Source organism: Thermobia domestica, chromosome 11, assembly GCF_964235325.1.
Source record: "Thermobia domestica chromosome 11, izTheDome1.hap1.1, whole genome shotgun sequence".
NCBI classification, from domain to species: Eukaryota; Metazoa; Arthropoda; class Insecta; order Zygentoma; family Lepismatidae; genus Thermobia; species Thermobia domestica.
In genome coordinates, this window is record NC_137464.1 from 16459094 (window position 1) to 16476250 (window position 17157).

Sequence of the window (17157 nt, forward strand, 5' to 3'; positions counted from 1 at the left end):
TTCATATTAAGAGATTGACTCACGTCACATATAGCCTTGGTGCTAGCAATGATCATGGAGCTCAAAATAAACTAAAAATTGATAAGTATTTATTAAAGTACTGAAGAGAAGGGGTGGAACGACAAAAAACTATTCATAAGTGTTTTGGTTAAGAATATTATTATTGTAAAATATATAGTATAACAAAGCGTTCAATTCTATTTTTTTCTGAAGGGAGCCATTAAAAATACAAGTCTATAGGTATTTAAAAATATCGATAAGTGCTGTCATTACAGAAATATGAGTTCATACATAGTCTATATACAAGAATAATTGAGATAATATATATAAAGAACTAGAGATATCATCGTGCGAGATCTTTTATGGTATCGAACTCGAAGATACTGGTGCGGTGGCTCAGTGGTAGAGCGTGAACCTCCGCTCCTTGGGGTCCCCAGTTCGATCCCAGCTCGTGCCGTGTGGACTTTGTGGTGGACAAACACCGTGCTCGTGGGTTTTCTCGCGGTTCTCCCGTTTCCTCCCACTTTCTTCATTTCACTCATCATCACCGTTTCCTTTAGCCTAACCGGCATAAAAGTGGGACGTAAAACTTAGATTTCATTTCATTTTCAATTTCTGAACACTCAGAAATCGAACTCAATTCCCACTTGAACCACAGAACACTCAATTCTCATTTGAACATTCAGAAATTCCATACACTTCTGAACCTTCCCAATGAGTGTTGGTACAGAGTGTAGAATTTGCATTGACCATTTATATTTTGAATAATAATTACGGGACACGTGGGTCATTTTTGCTTTAAAACGGGACATTTAGGCATCCTGTTTGAGAATCAGAGAAAAACGGGACAACGGTTGAAGAAAGGGACTATCCCGGCTAAAACGGGACGTCTGGTTACCTTGCTTAAACTGTAAATATATAAGTGCAAATTTTGATATTATATAAATGACTGCCCTTCTTCTTTTAGCAATAGAATATATGAAAGCCTTGAAACATGTTTCATTGTTTTATATAAGAGTTTATATTTGGAATTCACATCTTTAAGAGACTCTCACGCACGCCACTGTGTAGTGGACTATTCGGAACCACTAAATCCAATATTTTTATTTAAGAGTTTACATTCGGAATTTCACATCTCCAGTTTAAGCGAATCCTCACATTGAACACTTTCTCAATGTATAAAGGAAAATTTCACTACCATAGAAATGAAATGAAGTCTTTGAGTTTTACGTCCCACGAATATGCCGGCGAGGCTAAAGGAAACGGTGATGATGAGAATGAATGAAATGGTAGAATGAAGAAAGTGGGAGGAAACGGGAGAAGCCGAGAAAACCCAAGCCCACGGTGTTTGTCCACCACCAAGCCCACTTAAGGCGTGCTGGGATCGAACCAGGGACGCCACGCACTAGAGGTAAACGCACTTTTCGTCTTATTTGGGGTCAGCAAACACCTTCCAAATATTGTCGGTGTTGTTTTGAAACACCCTATATATATATATATATATATATATATATATATATATATATATATATATATATATATATATATATATATATATATATATGTATGTATATATATATATGTATATATATATATATATATATATATATATATATATATATATATATATATATATATATATATATATATATATATATATATATATATATATATATATATATATAACTGGTTGTTGAAAAATTAGAATAACAACACTGGATACAAGCTAATCTCTTTCAATGATAAAATAAGTGTTCTTGTTTTGTAAATACGAAGGAAAATCGTTCATAGTAAAAGAAAGACCACAATAAAACAGAAAATTATTTTATTTATTTATTGTTAAGATTGTTTAAAGTAAAAGCTTAGTTCGATTCTGTTAACCATCGTGTTCAGGAAAAAAATCATCTTACATAGCTTCTTGCGCGTCTGTTGTGGTAGGTGATGGCTCAGCGTGGCAAGAGTAGGGAAAACACGCAGGCGCTTGCACTTTTGATTGCCTCCAAAAGGGAGAAAAGCAAGGCAGGACATCGCTGGAACACGCACGGATGACAAACGTTATCTCAGTTCGCGATACGACACAACTCGTTCCGGTAGCTTAATCTCATAAGCGACTACACTAGTCCTTCCTTGTCTATCAAGTTATTTAGGACTTAAGACGAAGATAGTTCCGTAGAAAAAAAATATACATATTCAACACTTGGTTATAGAACTTAAAATTTTCCGGCTAAAGATTATTTCATCTGATTGGTAAGTCAAAAACTATTTGTTTTTTTTTTTTTTATGCCACAAATTATTTGCTTTTATAGAAGATTTCATGTTCTGTTGGCAATTGATGTTGTTTACTTGTGTTATATTTTAAAAGAAAATTGTTTTCTTAAAGATCCTTTCATACGAAAATGCACTAAAAGGATGATAATTTTATTACTGTTAATCGGTTTGCAAGTATTATGAAGCGCCGCGGCAAATAAACCAAGGGCCAATTTCAGACTTCACTTGATGGGGGCAAGAAGACTTCCAAATTCTGTACTAGTATTAGTAGACAATCGATTAAAGTATATGTATTTCTCAAATTGTTGGAGATCATTTGCCCCTTCTGACCCTCTAAATGACGCTCCTGAAATAAACAATAAAGAAAAAGTTCATTTGTTGAGTTAGTTAGTTTTCAGCATTCCGTTCAACAGCGAGGGTATGCGAGAAGTGGATTTAGGATTTAGATTTCTGGATTTTCGGCATCTATGGCCATTTATCCCGCCACGTATGAGGGATGGCGTCCCTCAGCGAGTACATTATCAGGGGAAAGGGAACGAAGAAAGCATTGGAGAAGGAAGGAAGCGGCCTGGGATCTATAATAGTTAGGTGCCATCCCGGCATTTGCCTGGTGTAAGTAAGAAAAATCTGTAAAAGCCCATTGAGGATGGCTAGCCTGTAAAAGCTTTTCAGACTTTTTCAACCGAGTGCTCCCAGCGGGAATCGAACCCAGGACCGCTCACCCCGAAGGTGAGAGCGTTAGGAACTACGCTACGCGGGACTGCATGTGAGAAGTGGACCTACAGCTTAACGTGGGATCCGAACCACATAAGTTCCCATCGCAAATCGAACCCGAGTTTACCGCACTGAAAATGCGTATATTAACCACGAGGTCTTTCCCGCTCGTCTAGTGGTTAGCGCATATATTTTTGGTGCATATGGTCCTAGGTTCGAATCCCAGTGGGAGAGCACTAAAAATGTAATTACACAATCATTTACATCCATTAACCATCCGTTTCCTTTTAGCCTACAAAATGGCATACCGTGGGACGTTAAACTAAAAAAAAAAAAGAATTTATTTAATTTTCAAAGTAAATTTTCAATAATGAAATTGAAACATATTGTCAATTGTTTGTTGTAACTTAGTACTGATGGAAATAGAACATATTTCTCAGTACTCTGTTAACATTTAACTTTAAAAAAAAAATGAAATGAAATCTTTCAGTTTAACGTCCCACATATATGTCACTTAGGCTAAGGGAGATGATGATTAAAGCAAATGAATGATGATGGAAGAATTGGTGGAATGAGAAAGTGAGAGAAAAAGGAAGAACCCTGAGAAAACACACAAACACGATGTTGTCCACCGCAAACTTACTTGGCCAAGGATCGAACGAGGGACTGCAAGGACCAAAGTTAAACGCTTTACCTACTGTCCACCGTGCCCCACAACTTTAAATAAATAAATAAATAAATAAATAAATAAATAAAATGGCAAGCTCTTTGTAATCCAGAGTAACGTAAGTCTATGAATTTTCAACATGAGTTACAATTTCCAGGATTTCTATTTTCCTTGCTCATTCCATGAATTCTGAGCATTTTTCAATATTTTTAATTTTTCGATTCATAAATCTCTTTTTCCCCCATCTATTTTGTTGTTAAGATCAGGGGGAACGTGGGATGACGTCGTTCCCCACCTCCAAAATATATGTACCGCGTCTGCCTAGTTCCTTAAAAAAAAATACAATGGGCAAAGATTATCAGGGGGATGGCGTGACGTTATGCCGCTACCTACCGTCCCCCTACCTTTTCAGACCCACTTTTACCTCTGGTTAAGATAAATTACCTTCAATGGATTCTTGATTCTATTTTTTTGATCAGTTTAAATTACAAGCAATATGTGTGTGTGTGTGTATATGTGTGTGTTTGTGTTACTGTTAGTAGAAGCCCAACAGTAAGTACAATCTGTAAGCTAACATTTTTTAACATTTTTACACATACTGTAAATAAAAAAATAAGTATACAATTTGTCCCAGCAGAAAATAAAAGTTACAAATTATTATCGATAACGAACGACATGCCTTTTCGCGGAATAAAAATTTATTTTTTCGAAAACTACGCATGAAAATGTCCCCTTAAACAATGTCATTTTGTTCCGCACAATGTGACCTATCGGTTTATGTATGCCTAACCTATAGAAAATATTATTAGGTAAACGGAAACAATGTTTTCAAGAGTTAATTATATATTTTTGGTTATAGTTCATTTACCGTAGTGTACTAACGTGTTTTAATACTCTTAGATACTAACACGAATGAATTTTCACCCGCATAATGTTTTGCTGCATAATTTTGAAAAAAAAAAAAATTAAGATTTTCAATATGTGACGAATCTGTAAGATAATATAGTTCTTATGACATATTTTTATCTTAAAAAAGTAAATTTTACATTAAATGTTTTCCTGACAAAATGAGATTTTTTTTCATTTGATGCGTTCCAATGTGATTTTTTAATTTTTTTTTAAAAAAAAATCTAAATAATTACTTCAATCCAAAATTGTATACAATACTATTAAAATATAATAAAAATACTATATACAGTTTTTAACGTGATACGTGTGCAAAAATATATAAAAATTATATGTGAGATGTGACAAATCGTAAAAAGTAAATTTTGCATTAAATGTTTTCTTGGTAAAATAAGATTTTTTTCTTTTGATGCGGTCCAATGTCAATTTTTTTGAAAATAAAAAAAATATCTAAATAAATACTTTAATACAACATTACGTTACATACTACTACAGAAAAAATAATAGAGATACTATATAAACTAATCACATTTAGAACTTCCGTCAATACTAACACGGGTGAATTTTCACCCCCATCGCTTATACACAGAATAGCAAGTGCATAGAACGCGGCCGGTACGCATATCAACACAAATCACACTAAAGCAGGGGAGCATATCTGGAAGCTCAGACACCTGCGACGCTTACGCAATCTACTGATAACGATTTGAAATTTTCCATGGGTGAATTTTCACCCATGTTAGTATCTGTACAGTTAAACCGTACTGGGTCATGTCATCTTTAATAATATAATAATAAAAAAAAAACATAATAATAAAGAAAAATGTTGATGGGGTTATACTTAATTGAGCTTCATCTTAATACATGGCGTGGTTATCATAATAGCATCAAAAATAGTTTTCTTTCTACTTTCTCGAGAACGACGCATGAGGATTTAAAATCACCGTTATCATTTTGTTCAGCGCGACGAGGTTTGTCGATTTGGTGTATGCCTTATCTTTGAATAAACAAACAAAAATCCATTAAACCTTAATAACAGTTATTTTATTAGACACAAGAAAAAAAAACTTCAAATTAATATACAGGATGGGCCAAAAGTAGGTATACAATACCGTACTGATAAGCTCATTGCATTTTATATAATTTCTTATTGTTACCTGTCAAGTAGGCTTAGTTTCTTTATTATTTGTTCTTAATGTGTTTTTACTTACATCTTGGGAAGAGCCGAAGAAAAGACATCCATAAACTAGAATGTTATACTTTATCAATGCAGGGGTGTATACCTACTTTTGGACCACCCTGTATATTTTAGTTAGGTCTTTTTTATTTTTAGTTTGTTCGTCCATATTGTTAATTTAGCACACTTCAAAGTAATTTTTACTAAAGACTAGCTGAACCCGCATTCTACACAGTGCATCATTCACATATGAGCTTGAACCTCATTGCATTTCTTGGGACATCTGTACATGTCCCTTTACAGACACAAGTGAAATACGTTTTGATTTTTTTAAAAATCGGCAAGGAAAGGGGAGATTTTTTCGATTATTTTTTCAATATCCCGCATCGTTTGCAAGATTTGAGCCTACTTCCCGTTGGAGTTTCTAATTCATGTGTGACTAGTATTTTTTCTTCTTGCATGCAGTATGTAATAAAAAAATACATTACACGCACAATTAATTATAATGTCAGTGTTATATAGTGTTCATTGGGCAAAACACTCCGAACAATAAAGATTCGTCTTAGGCTGGCGAAATGGTTATCCTTCGTTTTTCATTGTAATTTGCCCGTGAAACAAACGCCTGAGAGATATACAATCCTTATATACAACTTTGTGGTGTTGGAATGTATAACTCGTAGGATATGATGTTTTTTTTAAATCAACACTTCCAATGCACCTTTGAAAAATGTAATAAAGAAATAACGTAATGCAATCTTTTTTAAAGCATTCTATTAGAACTGGACAATCTACACAAAATTTGGAATCGACTAGTGAAAACGGTACATTTCCTGCATTTGTGGTTTTCGAGATTTCGCTGTCGAAATGATTGGAGACAAACATATAAACTTTTCTTTGGAGACAAACATATAAACCTAGCATTTTAATATATAGATACCATAATCTTGAAGAGGCTGTAAACTAGATAGAATTTGTTGATGCGTATCCTAAAGAGGGGAGGGGAGGAGGGGGCTTCAAATTGGAACAAATGATTTAAGATTTATGTAAAAAAAAAAAATAATTAGGTTATATCTCGAATTCTTCATGTTAGTAAGATGAAACTCACCACATAAACTCATTTTTCTAATAAAAAAAAAAAAAAAGACATACACAGGCGCGGATTCAAGGGGGATATAGGGGTTTTACTCCGTCTTGACGCTTAGGTATACATAAGATGAAATGGGCTTTAATCCTGCTTTACACTGGATAAAGCTGCAAACTATGGTTTACCTCCTCCCTCGATCATATCCTGGATCCGTCACTGGAGATACACATATGATTTAAAATTTAAAAAAAAGTGCCGTGGAGGAAAGACAGCCCTAGGGAGATGGAAAGGTGATGACGTTACAATAACAATTAATCGAAAACAACCGATATCACAATCGAATCCATAGTTCTTGAAGTCGGTGAGATGAATAGACACTCCTGATACAGTGTAAGTTGAGGTCCCATCGGCGTTAATTTGGATTCTCTAAGCTGATTGGTGACAGTTACGATGACATTTAAACCCAAGTTTAGTATTAAAAAAGTGCATCGCAACTGACCCGGGATTTCACAAGGGAAACGCCGAAGGCGTTGTTTGTCGTTATCTACGTGGTGTGTTCAAAAAGAAACCGAACTTTTGAAATAGCGCGCCAAGTGGCAGAGGGAGCGCACTGCGGCTACGGCTACTGATCGCATCTAAAGGCAAGTTTAGACAACAAACTGCCATTTATTTCGTTTCGCTATGACCATTAGTCGCTGAGCAATAGCTGCTGAAGTGAGCACGTGCACAAGCCTTTCGACTGATTAATGATACAGTGAGACTAAAGGAGCTGAAGAACAACATTTGTGTGAAATTTTGCTACGTACAGTAGAGCGTCGATTATCCGAACGTCGGTCAACCGAACGACCGCTTAACCGAACTGTGTACTCGCTCGCACCTGTTACTCTCCCACCCTACCGTCCATCATCCCCCTCACTCCCAAACCAAGTTTCCCACAGTAGTCGCCACACTGAGCCACCGCTGGCGGAACATTGCTTCTAATGGGGCCTTCATAAGGCGCTGCTGACCGGCCAAGCCGCCAGTCGCTGTGTTTCAACAATCAGCACACTTCTGTAAGTTTGGCACTGGCTGTAGAAGTACAGTACAGTACAGTACAGTACAGTTCGATTATCCGAACAAACCAGTTTTCCGAACACCCATGTCCCCCAATTACTTCGGATAATCGACGCTCTACTGTACTTGGCAAAATATTAACAGAGACACTTCAATTCTTTTTCAATTCATTCAGGTACTCCTCGTCCAAAAACGCATGCATAGGTCGATCAAGGATCAAGATGATGTTAGTAGTGCTTTTTGATGGGAAAGGCATTGTCTGCCATGAATTTCTATCACGTGATTAGATAGTAAACAAACAGTTTCACCAGGGATGTTATGCGAAGGAAGAGGCGTAAATTGTGGGAAAATCAGACTTGCATGGTGCACCGTGCCAACGTGCCCATTCACGCTTCGCTCCTCATCCGCAGTTAACTGGCAAACCATTAGATTTCCGTTGTGCTCTATCCATCCTATTCTCCGTACCTAGCCACAGCAGACTTTTTCCTGCTTGCCCAACTTAAACTCACTTTGAAAGAACGTCGTTTCCAAATCGTAGAGGAGACTCAGGATAACGCGACAAGAAACTTGCGCACCATCTCAGAAAGTGTTTCAGGAGGCTTTTCAGAAATGGAAGAAATGTTGGGAACGGTGTATTGCCAGTAGAGAGGACTACTTTGAAGGGAACAGTGCTTAAAATGTACAATGAGCAATAAAGATGATATAGCAAAAGTTCGGTTTCTTTTTGAGTACACCTCGTATTCTATTCAGCTCTTTATTCTCAAATATAATGTATAAACATTATTATTCCATTCTAAGCCGGGGATAGTAATAATAATTAACGACTAAATAATTGTCTATTAACTAATGTAACATTGCGTTTTAGTAAGTTTTGTTAATATCGAAACAATGATGAAGGCTTCCGTGGTTCAACAGCTACGAACGAACCATACATGTATAAAACGATTCAATCTTATTCGCAAGAGAATATGAAAAAAAAAAAAAAACGACTTGGAAAGGCGGAAAAATTTTCTTTTTTTACAGGCAAATCAAGTTTAAGCTATTTGCATCAGATATTAAAGTGATAGGACAGAAAAAGATGGAACAGGACTTTGACGGAAGAGAATTTATCTCCTGCTGTGAAACACGATGAAGGGTAGAGCTTCTTTTTGGCTATATGGTTAACGTACGCGTCTTTATTGCGGGAGACCCGGTTTCAATTCCCGGTGGAAGCTCATGCGATTTGGACCCCATATTATAAACTGTAGGTCCATGAAGTTAAAAAGAAAAACGCGTTTCGCGACCTCCATCACCATGGTTAACAGGTCAGTTACGTTCGTTAATGGCATGGAGAGATAAAGGCTATGGAACATACAGAAGACATGTTAAAAAATAATGATCCTTCTAGTGCTAGCACAATAAACCCCAATACAAAATTCGAAAACTATAGAGTATTAAGAAATTGTTGCATTCAAGAAGTAAGGGAGGCTAAATAGCGCTTTGCTTATGAAATACTTGAATTCGAAAATAACGGAGCAGTTTTTTTGGAAACATCTCAAAGTATTAGGTGTTGGGAGAAACAGCCAACAATGCAGGTAACTATACACCAGGCGAATTGAACTTTTTTTTTTATGTGAAAGCAAATGATACCAGACTCCATGAAACTACAAACAATGAATAATATTGTATCTTCGGAAATTAACTCTCTGTTCTCGTTTTCTCACGCACAACCTGCACATGTATTAAAAGCGACCCAAAGAATTAAATCTCAAGCTATAGGTATAAGTGATATTTCAATCACCATGATCAGGAAAATCCTACTGCATGTATTTGATCCTATCACTGACATTTAATTACTCTCTTTCTACAGGCATTTTTCCCATGGTATGGAAGCTTGCTAAGGTCCGCTCACTTCCAAAAAAAAGAACAATACTGACAATATTACAGACTACCGTCCAATCAGTGTCCTTCCCGTGCTTTCTAATGTTTGTGAATATATTGTAAATGATCAAATTCGGGAATACTTAACAACAAATAGTTTATTGCATACATTTCAATCTGGTTTTCGAAGTAATCATAGCACAAACATTACGCTAATGAACGTAACGGATGATATAAGATCGGCTATTGGTAACAGAAAACTGACGCTCCTTATTCTACTTGACTATAGTAAGGCATTTCAAACGATTGATTTTGACATATTACTTCAGAAATTATCATTATTATTTAATTTTTCTGAATCAATGATTAAATTGTTTCACCCTTACCTTCACTAACGTAAACAAACAAAATAGTGAAAAATCAGGATCACAAATCGACATGGCATTATATCTACAGTAGAGTGCCACAAGGTAGCGTACTAGGTCCCCTTCTCTTTGTCCTTTACATTAATGATCTCCCAAAAATTCTGACATATTGTAAATACCATATTTATGCTGATGATTTTTAGTTATATGCTTCCTTTCTCCAATAAGATATTAATAATGCGGTTGAGAAAATAAATAGTGAATTAAACAAAATCAGCGACTGGTCTACGGCTCACAGGTTAAAATTAAATGTGATAAACTCATAGTGCATCTTAATTGACTCCCCAAGAATTCTCTCTTCTATTAATATCTATCAGTTCCCAAATATAAAATTGTCCAATACTGTTATTCTATTTTCTACAACTGTCAAAAATTTGGGAGTCATATTAAATCAAAATCTCTCCTGATCAGATCAAAATAAATGCAGTTTGTAAGAGAGCAATTGGTGCCTTGCATTCATTAAATCGGCTAAGAAGTTTCTTACCGATATCACTAAAGATAAAACTTGTCAAGGTACTCGTCTTTCGACATTTTGACTATTGCGACTCAGCTTATTTTGATCTTCCTGAAAACCAATCAAAGCGCTTGCAAAGAGTTCAAAATGTTTGCATTAGATTTATTTTCAATTTAACTTACAGTGAACATCTCACATCATTTTATATATATATAAAAAAACTGTCATGGCTGACGCTAGTAGAAAGAAGTACATAATCTTACCCTATTGTACAAAGTACTTACTACGACAGAACCATCGTAGATTTTTATATTTATCGGACTTTCATAATAGAAGCGCAAGATCACAGGATAATTTCTTGCTCTCCATACCCTCTCACAATATTCGGATTCATACTCCAAATATCTAATCCAGTTCACAGTAAGTACTACATGCCTTTGGAACAATTTACGAGGGGGAGTCAAATGAAAACCATAATTATTTTTTTAAATATTATTTATTGGTCACACAGGGTACAGAAGTAAATCACTTTTCAACATAGTCCCCTCCTCGTTCAATGCAAGTCCGCCAGCGCTTCGGAAGAGCCTGAATACCTGCAGAAAAAAGTCTTTTGGGCGACGGCGCAACCACTCGTGCACCGCGTTGCGTACCTCTTCATCGGAGTGGAACTTCCTGCCGCCCATTGCTTCTTTGAGCGGACCAAACAGATGGAAATCGCTAGGTGCGAGGTCTGGCGAGTAAGGGGGATGTGGGAGGCATTCAAATTTCAGGTCTGTGATGGTCGCAACCGTTGCACGCGCCGTATGGGGCCGTGCATTGTCGTGTTGCAGCAGCACACCGGCTGACAGCAATCCACGTCGTTTCGTTTTGATGGCAGGCCGAAGATGATTTTTTAGGAGGTCCGAGTACGTAGCACTCGTCATAGAGGTTCCTCGTGGCGTGTAGTGTTCCAAGATGATGCCCTTTTCGTCCCAAAAGAGGGTCAGCATAACCTTTCCTGCAGACGGCCGTGTTCGAAACTTTTTGGGTTTTGGTGATGAGGAGTGGCGCCACTCCTTGCTCGCTCGCTTTGTTTCAGGCTGTTGGTAATGCACCCATGTTTCGTCACCAGTGACGATTCGTGACAGGAAGGCATTACCGTCATGTTCAGCACGCCACAAAAGGTCTTCGCACGCATCAACACGTCGCTGTTTCAGTTCAGGCGTCAGTTGTCGGGGCATCCATCTTGCAGACACCTTATGAAACTGGAGAACATCATTCACAATATGATGTGCCGATCCATGACTCATGTGTACACATGCTGCAATTTCGTCTATTGTCACACGGCGGTTTTCCAAAACGATGGCTTCAACGGCTGCAATGGTCTCTGGAGTCACTACGCGCCGAGCCTGGCCGGGGCGTGGAGCATCGGCCATAGACGTAACACCATTTGCAAATTTCCGGCACCATTCATAGATTTGTGGCTGTGACAAACACGCATCTCCATACTGAACCTTCATTCGCCTAAAAATGTCAATCGGTTTCACACCTTCACTTCGCAAAAACCGAATCACAGAACGCTGCTCCTCGCTGGTGCATGTGGCTAGTGGGGCTGCCATTTTGGAACTGTTGTTGCGCCGGTGTTTGTGCATCTGCCGGCTGCTGCCACCTAGGAGACATCCGGCATACTATCGTAAACAGGCATGCCAACTTACAGCTCACTGGCGCCATATGCGGATTTTTATTTCTACTTTTATGGTTTTCAGTTGACTTACCCTCGTATCTCAAGTAATACACAATGTTCCAACATTTGCCATTTTTTAAAAAAATCTGTAAATTCCTTTGTTTTAAGCAAAGATAAAGATGTGAGAAGCACATGAGGTATCTTGGTCTTACCAGATTATTAATTACCCATGTATGAACACAATCAATTTATTAACCTATGATAATATGTACAGCTTATACAGGCTATATTCATATTTCTAGCACCGCTATATACAATATTTAATTTATGTTACTCTATGTTTTTTTTTCAGATTGTATTCATACATAGACGTCTTTTTTGTTTACTCTCTTGTATATTATTTTCATTTTTTTGTTTTAAAATATTTAATTATTTTTTTTACTTAAGTAACATGTTCTTTTCATGTGGTTGAAATACTTTTTTCAGTAGTTGTTAATATTTTCTATGTATTTGTGTTGTTTTTAAATGTATGCACGTGGTTAAGTGCTTGGGGAAGGCTGCAGAGCCTTATAACGTTAATTCCAATCATACGTGTGGAAATCTCAAGTTCTTGTGGACGGATAGCTTTGTTTTTTTTGATTATGAAACTGTTAAAGAGTACGTGTAGGTTAATATTCTCAGGTAATACAGATATGAGGCTTAGTTCGGAAAATTTGGGCGTTAAATAAATCTTTCGATATCATTCTAAATAAGATCAAATATGCCCAATTTCGCACACTCGATTTTAAGCACTCTCGATTGGGCCATACCATTCAACATATCTAAACTAAACTTTAAACTTCCATTTTTTGTAAGAATCTTCAGGTGGATTTCTGGAAATTGCCTTTTACACCGAAAATATGGATAGTTTGCAACAATTCAATATAGTATAACTCATTTCTCTAAAAAAATCCAGGAGAGGTAGGTTTACATTTAGGGTGAGATTTTTTTATGGACTATTTTCTCAGAAACAACTCAAGCAATTTTGTTCATATTGAAGATTGATTTGATTTGATTTTTTTACTTTCGGGTAACTTTCATCAGTGAGGCTATATGAGACGTGGACCTTTAGCTTAGCGTGGGATACGAACCATTTAAGAAACAAATGTTTCATGAACAAATTTATATTGTATGCATTTTTATTTATTTTTTTATTTTTTAACTAGAAGGGGTGGTTTAGTCTTCGGGTGAGTTGGAATGATCTTATTCGTATTTCATGAATGAACGTCTCACTCGTGGAAGTATTTTGTCTTAGCTGTTTCCATCAAAACGACTCCGACAAATTTGTTTGTATTTCATAAATAAACATTTAATTAAAATTCTACAGCAAAGCGTAAATCATTTTGCATAAAAGAGATCGCAAGGAGTTAGTTTTCTTCAGATGATTTTATGCAAAAAATTGTTCAGTTAATTTTATACTTATTTCACAAATATATATGTATTATTAACAGCCTTACAATATGACGTACATAATTTTATATGGAAAAGTCCACAAGGGATGGTTTACTCTTGGGATTTTTTTTTTTTTTTTTGGAGGATTTTGTAGAGGAATGTCCAATTGATTTTGTTCTTATTTCATAAAGAAATTAGAGTCTAAATCATGAAATGAAATGAAATATTTCAGTTTAACGTCCCACGATTACGTCCTTTTAGGCTGAGAGACGATGATTGAAGCAAGTGAATGATGATGGAAGAACTGGTGGAATGAGATGTGGGAGGAAACGGGAGTATCCCTAGAAAATCCAAAGACACGATGTTGTCCACCGCAAACTTATTTGGCCGGAGATCGAAATAGGGATCGACGCACTACAGGTATGCGCTCTACAACTGAGCCATCCGGCCCTCCTATTTCATAAATAAATATTTTCTTAATAGTCCTACAACACGATGTACATAATTTCACATGCAAAAGCACACAAGGGGTAGTTTCCTCTTGGGAATGAGTTTTTTCGGAAGATTTTCTCAAGAAGTGTACAGTTGATTTTATTTCCTATATACAAATGGCCCATAATTATGTAAATGATGTTTGACTGACTGAAGTTTTTGTAAATCTGAACAAAAAATTCGGTATGGCAACACTGTGTACCTTGAGAGTGAGGATAACGGTCACTCAGGCCCGTATTTAGGTAAGTGCTATTCTGTGCTCGAGCACAGGCGGCAGAATTTGGGGTGCTGCAAAATTTTGGATTTTTAAAATGAAATGAAATGAAATCTTTAAGTTTTACGTCCCACGAATATGCCGGCGAAGCTAAAGGAGACGCTGATGATGAGAATGAATGAAATGGTGAAATGAATAAAGTGAGAGGAAATTGGAGAACCCCGAGAAAACCCACGTACACTTTGTCCACCACAAAGCTCACTTGGCGCGAGCTGGGATCAAACCAAGGACCCCATGCACCAGAGGTGAACGCTCTGCTACTGAGCCACCGCGGCCATCAGGATTTTTTTTAAAAGATTCACAGTAAAGTAACATTTAAAACTAGCAACCCGCAGAGACCCCCACCCATAAGGGTGAGGATGAACTTCGACACCATGAAAACTGATGCCGTTAAACTCAGCGACCTCGAAAATTATGAATTTAACACTAACATCTGTCGTTTTCGATTACTTTTAAAATCTCGCCCCCTTCCTAGGGAGTGGAGTATGACCTTGAAGTTGAATTAGATTAAAACTATCACTATTCATCTCAGCAACCCCCCAAAACTATGAATTCAACTCTAATATTGATCGTTTTCGGGGAGGGGCGGCAAATTTTGTGCAGGGGTCGGCAAATTATTTAGAGTACAGGGTGCACAATATATAAATACTGGCTTGCGGTCACTGGACTTAGAACGGTTAATGTATGCCAGACAGGGGTGTGGATGAACAAAACACTCCCGAACCGCTGGATCGGTCAACGTGGGTCTGGGGAGTAGCCAGCTCGATCTCCTGACCAACTGACTTTTTCTTAAAAGGACAAAAGGTATCAACATCACATACGCTATTTGACCGAACTACGGGCAGCTATTACAAAAGAGTTCCACAGGATACCAGTATGGGTCTGTCAAGCTGTTTATAACAACGTTGTTCTTCGTCACCAGACATGTTTCATTTGGTTGGTGAATTGATGGACCATGCCATGGAGAACAGAGATTAAAATTCTTGTAATGAAAGGTATGAGAGTAGTGTGTTTATGTTCAAATTTATGCTAAAGTTATGTTGCTAGTTTCTTTACCGCAATCTTTGAAACATCACATACACAACTATGAACCACCCTGTAAGCATTTCATTAATAATATAGCACAGTGATGGCCAACTTATATAAACTAAGGGACCGCATGACTGAAATTTCTATGTGGAGAGGACCCCAACTTCATTTGATGCTTTACGTTTATAGTATACATTCATTACACCCTAGCGCATAAATCGTCGAATTTACGGGTGTCTGTTTAAAAAATCGACAGTCAAAACACCGAAACACAGATAACAAAACACCGATAATGAAAACACCGACATAGTGAAAATCATATTTCTAAGGTAGTCAAGTAGTCTAAGTTTCTTCCGGGTGCGCGGTGGCTCATTGGTAGAACGTTCACCTCCTGTGCTTGGGGTCCTTGGTTCGATATCAGCTCGCGCTGTGTGGACTTTGTGGTGGACAAACACCGTGCTCGTGGGTTTTCTTGGGGTTCTCCTGTTTCCTCCCACTTTATTCCTTCCACCATTCCATTCATTTCTCATCATCCCCGCCTCCTTTAGTCTAACCGGGATAATCGTGGGACGTAAAACTTAAAGATTTCATTTCATTTCTAAGTTTCTTCCTTTAGCTGTTGATCTAGCTTCATAGTACTAACGAACCCATCTAAATGTGTATGCAACTAAGTCTGAAAGACTTTGGTTTCGTTCTTGTAATTTTAAATCCAGTTCGTTGAGCTTTGCGTAATGTCTGTTAGGAATGCAGGACCGAAATTGAGCTCCGGATTCTGCAGCTCGACTAGTACAGCCTTGAAACCTTTGTTAATGATTTTACCCAGAAATTCGACAACTTCCTTTCTTAAAGAAAAATCGTCTGAGGTAATTTGCCTTACTCAGTCAGCGAACTTCAGTGTACAGAACCAAATCACTATACTCGGATTCAAGTTCTTCTAGGAAACAAAAGAAAGTTGCGATTGGTCAAAGATCGGTTTCCTCCTCTTATGAAATTAACACGCTTCGTCACTATTTTCGAAATACTCTTAGCACACAGAATTTCTTAGTAAATAATAATAATAATAATAATAAAAACAAATATGCACTTTTGGATTGTGTATGCGTAGCTTTTTTTTTTTTTTTTTTTAACGTTGATAGGAACTACCATCCACAGTTTCAGGAATTTGAAATAGGTCCTATTGAAATTTAGCTTTTTCACGATTTTGGACACCCTAGTTCTGAAACTATGCTCTTTTCGCCATAGGTGCATATGAACTTTTTGTCTTATTTTGATGTGAGAAATCACCTCTTACGGTTGTCTCTATAGTTCATTAACACCATATATATATATATATATATATATATATATATATATATATATATATATATATATATATATATATATATATATATATATATATATATATATATATATATATATATGTTCCAAAATAAACATCGGACAGCTTGACAACAATATCTTTCGGGTCTTTAACGATTTTGAGCAACAAAGTAAAATCTGTAGATAATGTTGCTACCACTCCCAAATTTACCGGTATTAGCCATGACTTCCAAGAACTTATATTTATCCAAACTGTATTCAAAAAATTCTTCATGAACATAGTCAAAGTGGTTGTCAGCCTCCTAGGATGTCTCTACTTCCGTCTTATTGTGTTATAGAA

At 36.8% G+C, this 17157-nt stretch overlaps 1 protein-coding gene across 1 annotated transcript in view; it reads left to right on the top strand.

Annotated features, from left to right (window-relative positions):
• The first annotated feature begins 2018 nt into the window (after window positions 1-2018).
• The window catches only part of LOC145663920 (follicle-stimulating hormone receptor-like), a 590817-nt gene continuing 575678 nt past the window's right edge, over window positions 2019-17157 (top strand). Inside the window, exon 1 of the mRNA XM_081730117.1 lies at window positions 2019-2247. The gene's annotated coding sequence lies outside the window, so the exon portion shown is untranslated. The remainder of the gene's footprint in view (window positions 2248-17157) is intronic.